The 21,783-nt window shown below is 44.1% G+C and overlaps 1 long non-coding RNA gene across 1 annotated transcript in view; it reads left to right on the top strand.

Annotated features, from left to right (window-relative positions):
- Nucleotides 1-21,783, top strand: part of LOC141085636 (uncharacterized) — a 611,301-nt gene that overhangs the window by 13,493 nt on the left and 576,025 nt on the right. The gene's annotated exons all lie outside the window — the stretch shown is intronic.

Raw genomic sequence — 21,783 nt, 5'->3', positions numbered from 1 at the left:
CATTTGTATTCATGTCTCTGTAGTCTGATACCTCTAAATAAAATCCTGAGTGACCAATTGCCTCCAGAAGTCACATAATAAACTGAGTCCACCTTGTGTAATTTATTATTAGTATAACTACAGATGTTCTGTGAAGCCCTCAGATGTTTGTTTGAAAACATTAGGGATCAAATGACATCATGAAAACCAAGGAACACACAAGTCAGGGATCAAGTTGTGGAAAAGTGTAAAGCAGGGTTAGGTTAAAAAAAGTTGACCAAGCTCTTAATATCTGATGGAGCATTGTTCAATTCATCATCCAAAATGGAAGCAATATGGCACATCTGTAAACCAACCAAGACCCAGCTGTCAACCTAAACTGGCATATCAAGCAATGACCAAGAAGAGAAAAACAAAACTGTGGTGACAAGAGCGCTACCAAGGATGAGAACTTCTAGAGGTATGGAAAGCAAACTTTTATTAATGCAACGTGTTTCAGAGTCAATAGAAGTAATTCTATTCAAGTTAGTGGAGTGTCACTTACCAGCAAGACTGCACTTTTATATTACAATACTAATTCCAACGAGGTCACCCACTCCATTTTCATTCTGAATGGTGCATCTAAGGTTGATTCCCAAGTTAATGATACTCAATATCAAATTCAGAAATTTAGACATAGCAATAGCTCCAATTGTTGTTTCATCATTTAATAAAAATTCACATTTTGATGCTAGCGAATCCTTCAGTATCTCTGTCCCATGCTCGAGTCTTTACAATTTAACATTCCTGATTGTAGAAAGGAAGACCCGGCTGCCAGAGTCCGGAACTGCTGTGTCCAAACCACTTATTCCTGCGGGAGCGAGTTTGCAGTTGGAGCGAGCCACTAACCAGGGTGAAAGGTGCATAGCCAGTCAGTGTGAGGTAAAATGGGTTGCGTGGCAACAGAAGCCATCTTCATGCCAGAACGCTGATGAGGTACAGACCACAAATGCCGAGAGGGAAACGACCGGCTGCGGTGCGAAGAGAAAGGGCGACATAGTGAGGGACTCCCCAAAATCGACGGGTACGCAGGGGAGCTCTGAGACTGACGGATCATCGCAGCTCTGACATCCAGAGGTGCAAGTCGGGCAGACCATTGCAGCGCAGCCCTTCGGGTGACTGCTGCTGCTCAAAGAGACACACGCTGAGAGGAATCCTGCGGAGAGCTCTATTTTTTTGCTCCACAGATACATGGACTAGTGTCTCAGCAGGCAAAACCGAACACCACCTGTTGCCGCCATAAGTAGGACCGTGTGCTGGGTGAGGATGCCAGCAGTCACCACACCAACTGCCACAAGCATCCTGCTACCCACAGGACCTTCAGCGAGTGACAGGCTGAGGAGCTACGATAAGTGAACTGTTAACCAGAGACTGTTCAACAACCATTTATTCTGTTTAGTTTTGTACCCTTTTGTACCTTGCGCCCAAGCCCACTCATGGCCTTCTTAGAGGTGGGGGCAGAAAGCAGGAGCAGGGGGTGATGGCCTGGCAGGGATGGTCCGCAGGTATGAAGTACCTACTCCACCTTCAGCAAAGCAGGAGTGGGTCCGAGAAATAAGAAGGAGATAAAAGAGATGTGGAGAGAATGAACCAGTCTAAGGAGAGACCCTGTTCTGGCTCAAAAGCCACCGAGAGCAGATTCCTCAATTTGAAATAGAAATGTTACAGGATCTCGCCTTTCTACCGGGCCTCGTCAGGAAGTGAGACTTCTTGGTGCTGGAGGGTCATGTGAGTTGCCGCCCCCAGTCACATCAGCAAGGTCACAAGGCCATGTCCTGTGTGTATCACTTAGGACGCAGAGGCCAGTGTGCATGCACCCCCCATGGAGCCCGGCAGAAGAGCAAGCGGTGACTCGTGTGCTCGTAGGTGCCGGAGGGGAGACAGCATGGATATGGAGACTGGTCTCTGGCTATGTGAGTATACATGTGATTGGTGTATGGTTATACATCTTTTTGGTGCCAATATGAATTATGGATATCAATTGGCTTTAGGACTCTGTGTACTGGGATGTTTTGATATGTATAAATGGATAGGTTGCTAATTTCCATGGCAACTGTGATGCTTAGCAGTGATTGGTTTGACAATGCAGGATTTGGGTTGTTTATCATATTATCACCATTGATATTATTTTTGTACACTAAATGTGCTATGTGTCACTACTATTATGTGTATATAATGATTATATAAAATGACTGAATTTTTTTATCATGTTATGTGTACTATGTTAGTGGGCAGAACCTTGTTGGTGATTGGAGCACACATGTTCCACACTATATAAGGCTGCCATGTTTTATGTTGTTATATGCTTGAAAAAGACCTTAATGGTCAAAATGCTGCAATATGCAAAATAAAGATCAACTTTTAATTTTTCACCTGGACTGGATTCTGTTCTCTTTCATTTTTGTTATGGCTCCCCAAACCATTACTGATTGTGGAAACGTCACACTAGACCTAAAGCAACTTGGATAGTGTGCCTCTCCACTCTTCCTCCAGACTCTGGGACCTTGATTTCCAAATTAAATGCAAAATTTACTTTCATTTGAAGACAACACCTTGGACCACTGAGCAATAGTACAATTCTTTTTCTCCTTGGTCCAGGTAAGACGCTTCTGACATTATCTATTGGTCATGAGTGACTTGACACAAGGAATGTGACACTTGTAGCCAAAGTCCTGGATACTTCTGTGTGTGGTGGCTCTTGAAGCAATGACTCCAGCAGCAGTCCACTCCTTGTGAATCTCTCCCATATTTTTGAATGGACTTTTCTTAACAATTCTTTCAAGGCTGCAGTTATCCCGGTTGCTTGTGTACCTTTTTCCACCACATTTTTTCTTTCCACTCAATTTTCCATTAATATGTTTGGATACAGCACTCTGTGAACAGCCAACTTCTTCAGCAATTACGTTTTTTGGCTTACCCTCATTGTGAAGTGTGTCAATGACTGACCTCTGGATATCTGTCAAGTCAGCAGTCTTCCCCATGATTGTAGAGCCTACTGAAACAGACTAAGGGACCTTTTTAAATGCTTAGGTAGCCTTTGCAGGTGTTTTATGTTAATTATTCTAATTTAATGAGATAAGGAAAATCATGGGCACGTGTTTTTATCCCCTTGTACTCACTTCAAACCTCAACAGATCATTACAAAGAAAAATAAACTTAGAGGGAGTAGGAGAGGATGGAAAAGCAATTCCTCTAGGAGACAAACCACCCAATAAAATCAGATGCAACATAAAATGAGAATATTTGCCGTATATACTCGAATATAAGCCAAGATTTTCAGCCCATTTTTTTGGGCTGAAAGTCCCCTTCTTGGCTTATATTCGAGTTATATACACCAGTGGGTCGGAGGGGGAGAGGGGGCAGGGGTGTCAGGTCATACTTACCCATCCTGGCACTGTCTCTGCAGCCCCCAGCTTCTCCGCGATCTCCCATCCTTCCTTCAGCGGTCACATGGTACCGCTCATTAAACTCATGAATATGTACATATTCATGAGTTTAATGAGCGGTACCACCTGACTGCTGAAGGCAGGAAGGGAGACCATGGGAGAACGGGGCTGCAGAGACCGTGCCAGGACGGGTAAATATAGTGATGTTCACCTGTCCGGGGTCCATCGCTGCTTGCTGCTGTCTGGCATGTCAGGTGAATATCTCAGGTGTCAGCAGTGACACCAGCACCTGGCCCCCAGCGACGGAAAGGCAAGTATGTAATTTTTTTATTTTTAAATGCAGCGGCAGCACATGGGGGCAAAATCTATGGAGCACCTTATGGGGGCAGCATATAGGGGCATAATCTATGGACCATCTTATGAGGGCAGCATATGGGGGCATAATCTATGGAGCATCTTATGGGGCAGCATATGGGTGCATAATCTATGGAGCATCTTATGGGGGCAGCATATGGGGCATAATCTATGGAGCATCTTAAGGGGGCAGCATATGGGGGCATAATCTATGGAGCATCTTATGGGGGCAGCATATGGGGGCATAATCTATGGAGCATCTTATGGGGGGCAGCATATGGGGGCATAATCTATGGAACATCTTATGGGGCCATAACCTTTATGGAGCAGCATATGGGGCATATTATTCTATGAAGCATCGTATGGGGCCATTATTAACCTTTGTGCAGCATTATATGTGGTGTATTTTGCATGGAGCATCTTAAGCGGCTATCATGAATTGTATGGAGCATTATGTGGGGCTCCTGATTCAATATGGATATTCAAAAACATTTAACCTACTGATGTCTCAATTAATTTTACTTTTATTGGTATTAATTTTTATATTTTAAATTCACCAGTAGCTGCTGCATATTCCACCCTAGGTTATACTCAAGTCAATAAGTTTTCCCTGTTTTGGGGGCAAAATTAGGGGGGTTGGTTTATACTTGGGTCGGCTTATACTCGAGTACATACAGTAATTTATCTCAGTACCAATTAATGTTGTAGGAAATTGAACTATTGAACAAGGAGCTATCCTTTTGTCCTATGGCCACAATGGACAACTTTTGGCTATTCCTAGAAATAGTTTTTATTAGAAAGCTCACATTAATAGGCATTTTCTCATACAAGAAAATAAAAAAACATGGTGACATTAATACCTAGGAGAAATCCCATGATGATGATTTGTCACAACAGCCGCTTCGTCTACAGTCCCAAATTCGCCTCATTTCCAATTTTTGCCCTATTGTCCATCGAGAGTCATCTAGGGACCTTCCATCTATTACTAATTTAAAAAATTAGATCTTTTTCCCAGATTTCTGGTAGAGACAATTTAAAACCCTTAGAACAGTAGGCTGTTAAAAATTTAAAATAGAATAACTAAATAGTTATACTGTATGTGCACCTGGCAAATGTGAAGCAGTGGTGGTTATGGTTAGGTCTGTTTATATCAATAAGACATTAAGAATCTTGGGAGATTATCAAGAGCATCTTACAGAAATAACTACTCATTCTCGATCGTTCACTAAAAAGGAAAAAGATTTCCTGTATATTAACCCCTTCACCCTGGGCCATTTTCCTTTTTTTTTTTTCATTTTTTACTCCCTTTTTCCTAGAGAAATAACTTTTTTTTATTTTTCTGTCAGTATTGCCGTGTGACGCCTTCTTTTTTGCGGGACAAATTGTAATTTTGAATAACACCATTGATATTACCATATAATGCACTGGAAAATGGGAAAAAAAATTCCATTTCAACAATTGTTCTTTTTTTTATATGTTCACTAACTGTTAAATCTGATCTTCGATTATGATTCTCTAGGTCATTATGATTTTGCCGATACCAAACATGTATAGGTTCTTTTTTAATTTAAGTAATGAAAAAAAATCCAAAGTTTATAGAAAAAAAAAAGTTCAAATTCCAGGACCCTTACCGTCTACATTTTTCAGGATCTGGGGCTGGGTGAGGGCTTATTTTTTTAAGCATGAAGTGTCATTTTTATTGATATCATTTTGAGGTAGATACAATCTTTTGATCGCCTGTTATTACATTTTATTGCAATGTTGCGGCGACAAAAAAAACCCCATAATACTGGCATTTTTTTTTCCCATTATGTTTACCGATCAGATTAATTTTTTCTGCATTTCTGGACGCAGCAAGACCAAATATGTGAATTTTTTATTGGTTTATTTTGAATGGGGAAAAAGGGGGTGATTTGAATTTTTCCTTTTTTTTATTTGCTTCAGTAGTCTCCTTAGGAAACTTAAAGCTTTGATCTTCTGATTGCTTGTGCTACACACAACCAGGCTTCAGCGGATCTAGTGATGTGCTACTAAATATGTGTATTTTTAATTTTTTCATTGTTTTATTTTGAATGGGGCAAAATGGAGTGATTTGAACTTTTATTTTTTTATATTATTAAAAACTTTTTTTTATTCTTTTTACTTGCTTCAACATTCTCCCTAGGAGACTTGAAGCTACGAGCTTCTGATCGTTTGTGCTACACATAGCAGGACTGAAGCCCTGCTATGTGTAGCAGAATTGATCATCTGCTAGGAAAGCCGTCCACAGGTTGGTCATCATATCAGATTGGCAATGACAACCACAGGGGGTCTCCTGCAGACCCTGGGTTGTCATGCCAACCCATCAGTGCCCAGAAATCATGTGACAAGGGCGCCGATGGGCAGAGCTAGTGATGTGCTTCTGGCGCAATCATGTTAAATGCAGTGGCATTTACCATGTTATTAGCCGCGGGTAGATCACGATTCATGTGGGTTCATATAATTGAAGTGGTAGGAAGTGCCTTTCTTGTAATATGATTGGAATGTTGTGTAAGTAGTTTGTATCCATTCGTACAGGAGTCAAATATCCTATTTCTCAACATCTCAATTGTAACAGCAGTCACGTCATTTAATTAATTCAATCTAGTTGCAAACTTCAGTATATAGGTAGAACAATGCATGCAGCACATAATAGGATGGATAAACATCGCTATAATATTAGGAATTGTGTAGCAAACCATAGCCTTTCCAGACACTTACTGATTGAATACTAGAAAGACCCCGCATATTTTCAATTAATTTTACTCAAGCAAATTCCTGAAAATGTTCTTAATAGAAATCATGAATTCATTAATAGCGAATTCTACTGGATCTTCAAATTGGCCACACTAACCCCCGATGGGTTAAATGAGTGCATTGAAAATACTAAATAATTCTAGTTTAGTGCCCTCTAGTTTCCCTCCATCTTTTCTTCTCTCTGTAATAGGTTATTTATACATTATGTTTTTATGGGGAACAGTACATATATTTTTATAAAAATTAGGGATTTTATTAAATTTTATATTTAATACTATCATTATTTAGATTTAATTTCATGTATTTTTATAAGAAGTAGTATCATTGTCATTTTAATCATTATAATTTGTCTAAATTTTTTTTGCTCTATACTGTGTTTTTTTGTATAATTCCCTTATTCCTTCTGCATTCTTGTGTATACGAATAATAATAATAATAATAATTTTATTTCTATTGCGCCAACATACTCCGCAGCACTTTACAGTACTACTTTAATCAGAATTAGAGTTGAGGTATGTCTGAATTCCTTTTTACACAATCATGTTCTACATGTCTTTTTTATACTAATGTTTTTTAAATATATTTTACTTGTATTTTTTCTATGTATTTTCATATGTTTTGTAATTGTGAATTTAATTTCTTTGTTGCTTATTATAATTATGTTAATCTCTGATGCGCCAATCATGTTAACATGGGCTGATCTCTATAAAAGGTCAGAGTAGTCATTTTGTATTTTATATGCCTGATGAAGGATTTCTATACATTAATAAAAGACTTATCTATACCTATGGATGTTCCCGTCTTTGGCAGCTCTCCTGTCATCATGGTGTTGGATTTTTATTTTTGGTATACTGTTTCCTGTCAGTGACCTCAGGAATCCAAGAAGGTTGCTGCAGCCTTGGCATGTTTAATCTATACACACAAAAATAGTGTTGTGCCTCGCACAACTGCTTTAGGTGAGTTTTCATTCTGCCTCCCAGTAAGTGCTCAGCGTACAGTGCAGGATAAATGTGATCCCAAATGTTATATAAAATGTTCCCAACAAAAGATTCAACTCGATCCAAAAAAATTCAAGTCACTACTCAGCTCCATCATCTGTCAATGGAAATAGATATGGGGTGTATCCACTTTCAGCAGAAATTATGTGATACATTTTTGTGCCATTTTTACTTATTTCCCAGTGTGATAATGTAAAATCTGGGGCTAAATACTACATTTTTGTCCTAAAAATGTAATTATTTTTTTCTTCCCTGCATAATTGTATAAAATTCTGTGACACACCCATGGTGTCAATATGATCGCTGAACTCTTAGATTAAAATAATTGAGAGGTGTAGTTTTTAAAATGGGGTCACTTATGGGGAGTTCTGCTCTTCTGGCTCTTTAGGGGCTCTTTCAGCAGGTCATGCCATCCGCAAACCATAACAGTAAAATCTACACTATAATATGACACTCCTTCCCTTCCGAGATTTGCACTGTGCCTCAAAAATAGATTTCAACCACATGTCATGTATTGGTCACTGAGGTGAAGTTCTGTGCTCTATTTTTTCCTGTTACCTTTTTGAAAATAAAATATTGGGGTCTAAAAGAACATTTTTGTGGGAAAAACATGATTTTTTAGTTTTACGACTCTACGTTATAAACTTCTGTGGGGTTTCAAGGAGCTCACCACACATCTAGAAACATGTCTTGCGGTGTTTAGTTGGCAAAATGTGGCCACTTGTTGTGATTTTCTACTGTTTAGGTACATCAGGGGCTCTCCAAATGCAAAATGGTGCCCGCTGTCAATTCCAGCCAAAATCTATACCAAAACCTTTTTTAAGAAGGTAGACTCCAATAGTTATGTCCATTTTAAGAGCAGCCACTATTCTAAATGGCTTTTTAACATTCCTCATAATCAATTTCAGAGAATCCGAAAGAATTGTACAGAAGATGAGGATTTTAATAATCAGGCTGAGGTCCTCAAGGGAAGATTCCTGGCTCAAAAATACCCTTCCCAATTGATTCATTCTACTTTTAATAATGTTTCAAAAAATTTTAACCAGCAAATTCTTTTAAGTGGGAGATCTAAAGAAAAAGATACACATGCTAACTAGAGTTGAGCGACTTTTGGTTTCTTAGGGTCGCGTTTCGTTTCATGAAACCTGACATTTCCAAAAGTCGGGTCGAACAAGATCGTCCGATTATAGGGAAAAGTCGGGGTCGTCCCGAAACACGAAACCCAATGTAAGTCAATGGGGAATAAAAGTCGGCAGTGAGAGGAGGACAGGAAACACACCTACAGTGCCCATTTGAATGCCAAAAGCATCAATTCTTCTTTCTTAAGCTTGTCAACCTTAATTAACTTCATAATACAAGTTACGCACTGAAAAATGGGGGTTATTTGGCTACAAACTGTGGGGGGGGAGGGCTGGCTCCAGGTTTTCATGTGCCCTGGGCGAAAGAGCGCCCCTTTAACACATACCACAACTCATCATGCTCCGATACGGCAGAGAAATAGCGGTATAGTCCAATGAAAAATACCTCACTTTTTACATCTCATGACGAGGCCCATCTATTTCTCCATACAGAATCATTGGTCCCATATAATGTTTGAAACAGTATATGATGAGCTCCACATAATGCTACAGTATATGTTGGTCCCCATGGATGAAGCTCCACTGTCTTATGGGCCCAAATAATGCTCCAAACATAATGGGCCCCATTTCTAATGCTCTAGTGTATAATGGGCCCTGTAAATGCTGCTCCAGTGTCTGATGTCCACCTTTGGAATGTTCCAGTGTATGGTGGGCCCCATCTATCATTCTCCAGAGTATAGTGCTCCCCAAAAATTGCTGTCCCAACATTGAAAACAATCAAATAAGTCTCCTCGCTAGGGAATCCCTGAACTTGTCTGGACAGGTGCTGTAGCTTGCTTAACAGCTCGCCAGCCATTCTCACGCCCAGTATGGATTACGCGTGATTGCACAAAGGTTAGAAATGGTACTGTATCCCCGGATAACATGTATGGATAGCGTACACATTCAAAATATATGTCTCAGGAGGCAGGCTCAGACGGTGTTAGGCCCAGTATGGATTGCACGTGATTGCACAAAGGTTAGAAAGGGTACCGTATCCCTGGATAACATGTATGGATAGCGTACACATTCAAAATATATGTCTATACAGCATGAGGCAGGCTCAGACGGTGTTAGGCCCAGTATGGATTGCACGTGATTGCACAAAGGTTAGAAAGGGTACCGTATCCCTGGATAACATGTATGGATAGCATACACATTCAAAATATATGTCTCAGGAGGCAGGCTCAGACAGTGTTAAGCCCAGTATGGATTGCACGTGATTGCACAAAGGTTAGAAAGGGTACCGTATCCCTGGATAACATGTATGGATAGCGTACACATTCAAAATATATGTCTATACAGCATGAGGCAGGCTCAGACGGTGTTAGGCCCAGTATGGATTGCACGTGATTGCACAAAGGTTAGAAAGGGTACCGTATCCCTGGATAACATGTATGGATAGCGTACACATTCAAAATATATGTCTATACAGCATGAGGCAGGCTCAGACGGTGTTAGGCCCAGTATGGATTGCACGTGATTGCACAAAGGTTAGAAAGGGTACCGTATCCCTGGATAACATGTATGGATAGCATACACATTCAAAATATATGTCTCAGGAGGCAGGCTCAGACGGTGTTAAGCCCAGTATGGATTGCACGTGATTGCACAAAGGTTAGAAAGGGTACCGTATCCCTGGATAACATGTATGGATAGCGTACACATTCAAAATATATGTCTATACAGCATGAGGCAGGCTCAGACGGTGTTAGGCCCAGTATGGATTGCACGTGATTGCACAAAGGTTAGAAAGGGTACCGTATCCCTGGATAACATGTATGGATAGCGTACACATTCAAAATATATGTCTATACAGCATGAGGCAGGCTCAGACGGTGTTAGGCACAGTATGGATTGCACGTGATTGCACAAAGGTTAGAAAGGGTACCGTATCCCTGGATAACATGTATGGATAGCGTACACATTCAAAATATATGTCTCAGGAGGCAGGCTCAGATGGTGTTAGGCCCAGTATGGATTGCACGTGATTGAACAAAGGTTAGAAAGGGTACCGTATCCCCGGATAACATGTATGGATAGCGTACACATTCAAAATATATGTCTATACAGCAGGAGGTAGGCTCAGACGGTGTTAGGCCCAGTATGGATTGCACGTGATTGCACAAAGGTTAGAAAGGGTACCGTATCCCCGGATAACATGTATGGATAGCGTACACATTCAAAATATATGTCTCAGGAGGCAGGCTCAGACGGTGTTAGGCCCAGTATGGATTGCACGTGATTGCACAAAGGTTAGAAAGGGTACCGTATCCCTGGATAACATGTATGGATAGCGTACACATTCAAAATATATGTCTCAGGAGGCAGGCTCAGACGGTGTTAGGCCCAGTATGGATTGCACGTGATTGCACAAAGGTTAGAAAGGGTACCGTATCCCTGGATAACATGTATGGATAGCGTACACATTCAAAATATATGTCTATACAGCATGAGGCAGGCTCAGACGGTGTTAGGCCCAGTATGGAATGCACTTGATTGCACAAAGGTTAGAAAGGGTACCGTATCCCCGGATAACATGTATGGATAGCGTACACATTCAAAATATATGTCTATACAGCATGAGGCAGGCTCAGACGGTGTTAGGCCCAGTATGGATTGCACGTGATTGCACAAAGGTTAGAAAGGGTACCGTATCCCCGGATAACATGTATGGATAGCGTACACATTCAAAATATATGTCTATAGAGCATGAGGCAGGCTCAGACGGTGTTAGGCCCAGTATGGATTGCACGTGATTGCACAAAGGTTAGAAAGGGTACCGTATCCCTGGATAACATGTATGGATAGCGTACACATTCAAAATATATGTCTCAGGAGGCAGGCTCAGACGGTGTTAGGCCCAGTATGGATTGCACGTGATTGCACAAAGGTTACAAAGGGTACCGTATCCCTGGATAACATGTATGAATAGCGTACACATTCAAAATATATGTCTATACAGCATGAGGCAGGCTCAGATGGTGTTAGGCCCAGTATGGATTGCACGTGATTGCACAAAGGTTAGAAAGGGTACCGTATCCCTGGATAACATGTATGGATAGCGTACACATTCAAAATATATGTCTATACAGCATGAGGCAGGCTCAGACGGTGTTAGGCACAGTATGGATTGCACGTGATTGCACAAAGGTTAGAAAGGGTACCGTATCCCTGGATAACATGTATGGATAGCGTACACATTCAAAATATATGTCTCAGGAGGCAGGCTCAGACGGTGTTAGGCCCAGTATGGATTGCACGTGATTGCACAAAGGTTAGAAAGGGTACCGTATCCCCGGATAACATGTATGGATAGCGTACACATTCAAAATATATGTCTATACAGCATGAGGTAGGCTCAGACGGTGTTAGGCCCAGTATGGATTGCACGTGATTGCACAAATGTTAGAAAGGGTACCGTATCCCCGGATAACATGTATGGATAGCGTACACATTCAAAATATATGTCTCAGGAGGCAGGCTCAGACGGTGTTAGGCCCAGTATGGATTGCACGTGATTGCACAAAGGTTAGAAAGGGTACCGTATCCCTGGATAACATGTATGGATAGCGTACACATTCAAAATATATGTCTCAGGAGGCAGGCTCAGACGGTGTTAGGCCCAGTATGGATTGCACGTAATTGCACAAAGGTTAGAAAGGGTACCGTATCCCCAGATAACATGTATGGATAGCGTACACATTCAAAATATATGTCTATACAGCATGAGGCAGGCTCAGACGGTGTTAGGCCCAGTATGGATTGCACGTGATTGCACAAAGGTTAGAAAGGGTACCGTATCCCTGGATAACATGTATGGATAGCGTACACATTCAAAATATATGTCTATACAGCATGAGGCAGGCTCAGACGGTGTTAGGCCCAGTATGGATTGCACGTGATTGCACAAAGGTTAGAAAGGGTACCGTATCCCCGGATAACATGTATGGATAGCGTACACATTCAAAATATATGTCTATACAGCATGAGGCAGGCTCAGACGGTGTTAGGCCCAGTATGGATTGCACGTGATTGCACAAAGGTTAGAAAGGGTACCGTATCCCCGGATAACATGTATGGATAGCGTACACATTCAAAATATATGTCTATACAGCATGAGGCAGGCTCAGACGGTGTTAGGCCCAGTATGGATTGCACGTGATTGCACAAAGGTTAGAAAGGGTACCGTATCCCCGGATAACATGTATGGATAGCGTACACATTCAAAATATATGTCTCAGGAGGCAGGCTCAGACGGTGTTAGGCCCAGTATGGATTGCACGTGATTGCACAAAGGTTAGAAAGGGTACCGTATCCCTGGATAACATGTATGGATAGCGTACACATTCAAAATATATGTCTATACAGCATGAGGCAGGCTCAGACGGTGTTAGGCCCAGTATGGATTGCACGTGATTGCACAAAGGTTAGAAAGGGTACCGTATCCCTGGATAACATGTATGGATAGCGTACACATTCAAAATATATGTCTATACAGCATGAGGCAGGCTCAGACGGTGTTAGGCCCAGTATGGATTGCACGTGATTGCACAAAGGTTAGAAAGGGTACCGTATCCCCGGATAACATGTATGGATAGCGTACACATTCAAAATATATGTCTATATAGCATGAGGCAGGCTCAGACGGTGTTAGGCCCAGTATGGATTTCACGTGATTGCACAAAGGTTAGAAAGGGTACCGTATCCCTGGATAACATGTATGGATAGCGTACACATTCAAAATATATGTCTCAGGAGGCAGGCTCACACGGTGTTAGGCCCAGTATGGATTGCACGTGATTGCACAAAGGTTAGAAAGGGTACCGTATCCCTGGATAACATGTATGGATAGCGTACACATTCAAAATATATGTCTATACAGCATGAGGCAGGCTCAGACGGTGTTAGGCCCAGTATGGATTGCACGTGATTGCACAAAGGTTAGAAAGGGTACCGTATCCCTGGATAACATGTATGGATAGCGTACACATTCAAAATATATGTCTATACAGCATGAGGCAGGCTCAGACGGTGTTAGGCACAGTATGGATTGCACGTGATTGCACAAAGGTTAGAAAGGGTACCGTATCCCTGGATAACATGTATGGATAGCGTACACATTCAAAATATATGTCTCAGGAGGCAGGCTCAGACGGTGTTAGGCCCAGTATGGATTGCATGTGATTGCACAAAGGTTAGAAAGGGTACCGTATCCCTGGATAACATGTATGGATAGCGTACACATTCAAAATATATGTCTCAGGAGGCAGGCTCAGACAGTGTTAGGCCCAGTATGGATTGCACGTAATTGCACAAAGGTTAGAAAGGGTACCGTATCCCCAGATAACATGTATGGATAGCGTACACATTCAAAATATATGTCTATACAGCATGAGGCAGGCTCAGACGGTGTTAGGCCCAGTATGGATTGCACGTGATTGCACAAAGGTTAGAAAGGGTACCGTATCCCTGGATAACATGTATGGATAGTGTACACATTCAAAATATATGTCTATACAGCATGAGGCAGGCTCAGACGGTGTTAGGCCCAGTATGGATTGCACGTGATTGCACAAAGGTTAGAAAGGGTACCGTATCCCCGGATAACATGTATGGATAGCGTACACATTCAAAATATATGTCTATACAGCATGAGGCAGGCTCAGACGGTGTTAGGCCCAGTATGGATTGCACGTGATTGCACAAAGGTTAGAAAGGGTACCGTATCCCTGGATAACATGTATGGATAGCGTACACATTCAAAATATATGTCTCAGGAGGCAGGCTCAGACGGTGTTAGGCCCAGTATGGATTGCACGTGATTGCACAAAGGTTAGAAAGGGTACCGTATCCCTGGATAACATGTATGGATAGCGTACACATTCAAAATATATGTCTCAGGAGGCAGGCTCAGACGGTGTCAGGCACAGTATGGATTTGACGGCCCAGATTACACAGCGGAGGAGCAGGGAGAGGTAAAGATTGCAAATGCTGGGGCCCTGCCCAAGCAAGGGGGGCCCACTCGTGGGCGTCGGTACTGGCACTGGGCCCCTCATAGTACAGTGGTGTGTCTGACGGCAGATTTGCACCACCACCGTCAGAGACACTTGATTGCACTATGAGGGACCCTGTGCCAGTGCCCGCGCCCAAGAGTCGGCCTACCCACCTGTCCAGGGCAACGGCACTCGCACGGTGTCGTGCGGTAGGTGGTGACCCCGGCCATGGGGGGGAGGCAGCACAGTTAGGGAGTTTTAGAAAGTGGCATATGTTGATGTTGGACATTCAGCTGATGCAAAAGGCGAAATAGGTGAAGTACCAGGAAGAGGTGGACCAAAGCAAGCCATTTTTCTGTCACCCTATGTGTCATCAGGGGAAGGTGGGACAAAATCCTTGGAAACCCATGCGTGGTTCATTTTAATGAAGGTTAGATCATCCACATTTTGGGTTGACAGACGGGTCCTTTTTTCTGTCAGGATTGATCCAGCTGCACTGAAGACTCTTTCCGATAGCACACTTGCAGCTGGGCAAGCGAGCTCCTGTAAGGCATATTGGGCCAATTCAGGCCAGGTGACCAGTTTAGCGGCCCAATAGTCAAAGGGGAATGACCTGTGTGGGAGAACATCGATATGGGAGGAAAAGTAGTTTGTAACCATAGTTGACAACTGCTGTCTCCTGTCACTTTCCATCGATGCAGTATTACCAGTTGTGTGAGCGGTATTTGAAAAATCAGTCCACATCATTGTCATGAATCCCCTGTCTCCAACGCCACTTCTGCTGTGTGCACCACGAACACCTCTGCCAAGCTGCCCCCGGCCCGTACGGCTCGTGTGAGAACCATCACCGCTGCTGTGTGCTGGGAATGCCTCAAGCAACCGATTTACCAGAGTTGCTTGTTTATTAGCCAATATTAGGTCAAGGTTCTCCTGTGGCATGATGTTTTGTAATTTGCCTTTATAGCGTGGATCCAGGATGCTGGCCAACCAGTAGTCGTCATCGTTCATCATTTTGGCAATGCGGGGGTCCCTTTTTAGGATCCGCAAGGCATAATCTGACATGTGGGCCAATGTTCCCGGTGTCAATGATGCACTGCGAGTGCTGGGTGGAGGAACACTTTCTGGCAAATCCACATCCCTCCAGTCACGCACAAACCCTGTACCAGACCTTGCCACGCCAACATTTTCACTTGCCCCACGAGATGCATCCTCCTCCCCTAAGTAATCATCCCCATCATCATCCTCCTCCTCCTCTTCTTCCTCCACCTCGTCCAGGAGAGGTCCCTGAGCAGACAATGGCTGAATGTCATCAAGGATTCCCTCCTCCTCTTCCTCCTCATCAACATTGGCTGCAGACGCCTGCTCCTTAAGGTGCGTCAAAGTTTGCATGAGCAGACGCATAAGTGGGATGCTCATGCTTAGGATGGCGTCGTCTGCGCTTACCAGCCATGTGCATTCCTCAAAGCACTGAAGGACTTTACAAAGGTCTTTCAGCTTCGACCACTGCACACCTGTCAACTCCATGTCTGCTCTCAAAGTGCCTGGCCGTGTATCCTCCCACAAATGCATTATGGCCTGCCTCTGCTCGCACAGCCGCTCCACCATGTGCAGGGTGGAGTTCCACCTTGTTGCAATGTCGATAATGAGGCGGTGGTTGGGAAGGTGGAGCAATCGCTGCAGCTTCTGCATATGAACGGAGTGTACAGGCGACCGGCGGATGTGCGCGCACTGTCTTCGCACCTTCTGGAGCAGGGCTGTTATCTCCGGATAATTTTTGAGGAAGCACTGCACCACCAGGTTCAAGGTGTGAGCCAAGCAAGGTATGTGGCTGAGTTTTGAAAGGGCTATGGCTGTCACAAAATTACGGCCGTTATCACTAACTACCTTGCCTGCCTCAAGATGTACACTGCCCAGCCATGACTCAGTTTGTCGCTTCAAGTACTCGGCCAGCACCTCGGCGGTGTGTCTGTCGTCCAAACACATCATCTGCAACACAGCCTGCTGATGCTTTCCACTAGCTGCTCGATAGGGGGACACATCGTGTGCAACAGTGGCAGCTGCAGATGGAGTGCTCGTATGACTGCGCTCTGTGGACGAGCTTTCGCTTCTGGAGGAGGAGGAGGAGGAGGGTCGAACGCCTACAGCCAACTGTTTCCTATACCGTGGGCTAGGCAGCACTGTCCCACCATCGCTGTCCCCTGTGGACCCTGCATCCACCACATTAACCCAGTGCGCAGTGATGGACACGTAACGGCCCTGGCCATGCCGACTGGACCATGCATCAGTTGTGAGGTGCACCTTTCCGCTCACTGACTGCTTGAGTGCATGGACAATGCGGTCTTTCACATGATGGTGGAGGGCTGGGATGGCTTTGCAAGAGAAGAAGTGGTGACTGGGTAGGTCATAGCGTGGTACTGCATAGGCCATGAGTTCGCGGAAAGCTGTGCTTTCCACCAACCGAAAGGGCATCATCTCAAACGAGATTAGTTTGGCAATGTGGGCGTTCAAACCCAGTGTACGCGGATGAGAGACTGAGTACTTTCTTGACCTACTCATAGTGTCTGGGAGGATGAGCTGGACTTGAGAGCTGCATATGGTGGAAGTAGCGGTGGACAGGGTGGACTGAGAGAGGGTTGATGATGGTGATGGAGTTGGTGTTCTTTCTGATGGCCTAGAATCAGTCTTTCGTTGATATAACAGTGGGATTCCCTGACTGCTGTGGTCTTGCAACGACACCTCAACATTTGCTGCTGTGCTAACCGGTGGGCTTACAGTGGGGGAAACAATGTAGCGTTGCTGACTACCTTCGTTGTGATCAGTTGCACATGTGGCACTTGAGGTTTGGTGTTGTGTCCACGCTTGCAAGTGCATGCTGGTTAAATGTCTAAGCATGCAACTGGTATTCAAATTTTTCAGATTTTTCCCTCGGCTAAAGGTCTTTGCGCACTTCTTACAGATAACCTTGGCCTGATCATGAGGATTTTGTTCAAAAAAGTGCCACACTGCACTCTTCCTACTTTGGCAGACATTTTGCGGCCTAGCACACTGTGATCTTTTGACCCTCTGGACAAGCTGTCCAGCAACTCTTTTGATGTTTGGAACCTGTCTTTGGAGTGCTCCGGGCCTGCCAGATAACAGCTGTTGCGATGTCGATGTCTGCTGTGGATGCTCCTCATCTGAACTATTGGAAGCAGCACCCTCTTCCCCCAATGGATGCCAATCTGGGTCAACAACTGGGTCATCCATCACCTCCTCTTCTATGTCATGTGCACCTTTCTCTGTGTCACCGTGTATGGTGGTATAGTGTGCGGGAAGGGGCACCTGAGTCTCATCAGGGTCAGAATCTGGCTCTGTACACTGCGAGGACAATGTAGTGCTCTGAGTGAATGTACCAGCAGAATCATCCATCAGCGGCTGTGCATCAGTGCACTCCATGTCAGATTCATCTTGGCCTGGGTAATTCACCATTTGACTTGATAATCCAGGCATGGTATGTGAAAACAGCACCATGGAGTAATCAGTAGTATGGCCTGTGTCATCCTTCAATCTTGGTTGGGGTGAAGGACACAAGGAAAGGTGTGGTTCATGAACATGAGCCTCCAATGACGACTCAGTGCTTTTACTTTTTACAACAGAAGAAGAGGAGGCGATAGAGCTGGAGGCTGAGTCAGCAATGTAAGACAAAACTTTTTCCTGATGCTCTGGCTTTAAAAGCGGTTTGCCAACTCCTAGAAAACTAAGCGTTCGAGGCCTTATGTAGCCAGACGATGACGCAGGGTCAGCACCTCCTGCATTCGGTCCTATTTTGCTCTTGCCACTACCATCAGATCCACCACCAACACCATCATTACCAGCTGCCAACCCCCGCCCAATTCCACGGCCTCTTCCACCAGCCTTCCTCATTTTTGGTAGAAATGTAGACAAAATCCAACAAACTATATAGTAATGTAAAACAAGTTACAAGGTGTCTATAGGACAGGGGAGATTTTGAATTTCTGCACACACTTTTGGACACTGGACACTTTTGGATTGTGTGAGGCCCACTGATATCTGAGCGCTATGTGACAGGCTCGATGGCACTGCTGTGACAAAAGTGACTAGAGGATAAGGGAGATTTTGAATATCTGCACACACTTTTGGACACTGGACACTTTTGGATTGTGTGAGGCCCACTGATATCTGAGCGCTATGTGACAGGTTCGATGGCACTGCTGTGACAAAAGTGACTAGAGGATAAGGGAGATTTTGAATATCTGCACACACTTTTGGACACTGGACACTTTTGGATTGTGTGAGGCCTACTGATATCTGAGCGCTATGTGACAGGCTCGATGGCACTGCTGTGACAAAAGTGACTAGAGGATAAGGGAGATTTTGAATTTCTGCACACACTTTTGGACACTGGACACTTTTGGATTGTGTGAGGCCCACTGGTATCTGAGCGCTATGTGACAGGCTCGATGGCACAGCTGTGACAAAAGTGACTAGAGGATAAGGGAGATTTTGAATATCTGCACACACTTTTGGACACTGGACACTTTTGGATTGTGTGAGGCCCACTGATATCTGAGCGCTATGTGACAGGCTCGATGGCACTGCTGTAACAAAAGTGACTAGAGGATAAGGGAGATTTTGAATATCTGCACACACTTTTGGACACTGGACACTTTTGGATTGTGTGAGGCCCACTGATATCTGAGCGCTATGTGACAGGCTCGATGGCACTGCTGTGACAAAAGTGACTAGAGGATAAGGGAGATTTTGAATTTCTGCACACACTTTTGGACACTGGACACTTTTGGATTGTGTGAGGCCCACTGATATCTGAGCGCTATGTGACAGGCTCGATGGCACTGCTGTGACAAAAGTGACTAGAGGATAAGGGAGATTTTGAATATCTGCACACACTTTTGGACACTGGACACTTTTGGATTGTGTGAGGCCCACTGATATCTGAGCGCTATGTGACAGGCTCGATGGCACTGCTGTGACAAAAGTGACTAGAGGATAAGGGAGATTTTGAATATCTGCACACACTTTTGGACACTGGATACTTTTGAATTGTGTGAGGCCCACTGATATCTGAGCGCTATGTGACAGGCTCGATGGCACTGCTGTGACAAAAGTGACTAGAGGATAAGGGAGATTTTGAATATCTGCACACACTTTTGGACACTGGACACTTTTGGATTGTGTGAGGCCCACTGATATCTGAGCGCTATGTGACAGGCTCGATGGCACTGCTGTGACAAAAGTGACTAGAGGATAAGGGAGATTTTGAATTTCTGCCCACACTTTTGGACAGTGGACACTTTTGGATTGTGTGAGGCCCACTGATATCTGAGCGCTATGTGACAGGCTCGATGGCACAGCTGTGACCAAAGTGACGAGAGGATAAGGGAGATTTTGAATTTCTGCACACACTTGTGGACAGTGGACACTTTTGGATTGTGTGAGGCCCACTGATATCTGAGCGCTATGTGACAGGCTCGATGGCACTGCTGTGACAAAAGTGACTAGAGGATAAGGGAGATTTTGAATATCTGCACACACTTTTGGACACTGGACACTTTTGGATTGTGTGAGGCCCACTGATATCTGAGCGCTATGTGACAGGCTCGATGGCACTGCTGTGACAAAAGTGACTAGAGGATAAGGGAGATTTTGAATATCTGCACACACTTTTGGACACTGGACACTTTTGGATTGTGTGAGGCCCACTGATATCTGAGCGCTATGTGACAGGCTCGATGGCACTGTTGTGACAAAAGTGACTAGAGGATAAGGGAGATTTTGAATTTCTGCACACACTTGTGGACAGTGGACACTTTTGGATTGTGTGAGGCCCACTGATATCTGAGCGCTATGTGACAGGCTCGATGGCACAGCTGTGACAAAAGTGACTAGAGGATAAGGGAGATTTTGAATTTCTGCACACACTTGTGGACAGTGGACACTTTTGGATTGTGTGAGGCCCACTGATATCTGAGCGCTATGTGACAGGCTCGATGGCAATGCTGTGACAAAAGTGACTAGAGGATAAGGGAGATTGGATTGCTTTTAAAAAAGCAGTTTGCGGAGCAGTGGGTAAACAGCAATGCCAGCCTGTCAGGAAGCCTTAGAAGGCAGCCCAACAACCAACACCACTGATACACCACTATATAGCCTCCCCTTGCACTGCACACACAGTGACTGGTGTGTTGTGCAGGCCAAATTGCTAGCAGCAGAAGCAGTTTTTTTTTCTTCTCAGCAGGACAAAAAAAAAATTGGGATTGCTTTTAAAAAAGCAGTTTGCGGAGCAGTGGGTAAACAGCAATGCCAGCCTGTCAGGAAGCCTTAAAAGGCAGCCCAACAACCAACACCACTGATACACCACTATATAGCCTCCCCTTGCACTGCACACACAGTGACTGGTGTGTTGTGCAGGCCAAATCGCTAGCAGCAGAAGCAGTTATCTTGTCTTCTTCCCTGCCTAACGCTCTCCCTACAGAATCAGCAGCAACCTCTCCCTATACTAAGATCGGCAGAAGTAAGATGGCGGTCGGCGTGCACGCCCTTTTATACCCCCTGTGACGCCCACCAAAGCAAGCCAATCACTTGCATGCCCTTCTGAAAGATGGTGGTGACCCGTGCCTATGTCATCACGTTGCCCACAGTGTCCGTGGATCCTGATTGGCTGAAAAAGAGCGCAAAACAAACTTTTGAAACGCGACTATGGCGCGTAAGTCGCCGACCTCGTGGCCGACCTCATCCTAGGGTCGGGTTTCGTTTCATGAAACCCGACTTTGCCAAAAGTCGTCGACTTTTGAATTTTTTCGACCCGTTTCGCTCAACTCTAATGCTAACTATCAGGCCAATTTTATTACTACCTACAACTCCCAACATAAGGAGATTAAAAATATACTAGGGGACCTATGGTACATTATCCAAAAAGATCCTGTACTTAATAAAGTTTTGCCTGACAAACCTACTGTTACATTTAGGAAGGCCAGATCACTAAAAAAATCATCTGGCCCCTAGCAGATTGAGCCAATGTACTCCCGACAATCATACCGGCTTGACACCAGGCATTTTTAGATGCCAGAGACCTAGGTGTAGCCTTTGCAGCAATATTGCCCATAATACCTTCATCTTTTCA

This window comes from Dendrobates tinctorius, unplaced genomic scaffold (genome assembly GCF_039654945.1).
Source record: "Dendrobates tinctorius isolate UK_male_01 unplaced genomic scaffold, ASM3965494v1 ptg000028l, whole genome shotgun sequence".
Classification (NCBI taxonomy): Eukaryota; Metazoa; Chordata; class Amphibia; order Anura; family Dendrobatidae; genus Dendrobates; species Dendrobates tinctorius.
Note: the sequence above shows the minus strand (reverse complement) of the source record. Positions and strands in the feature narration are given on the sequence as shown.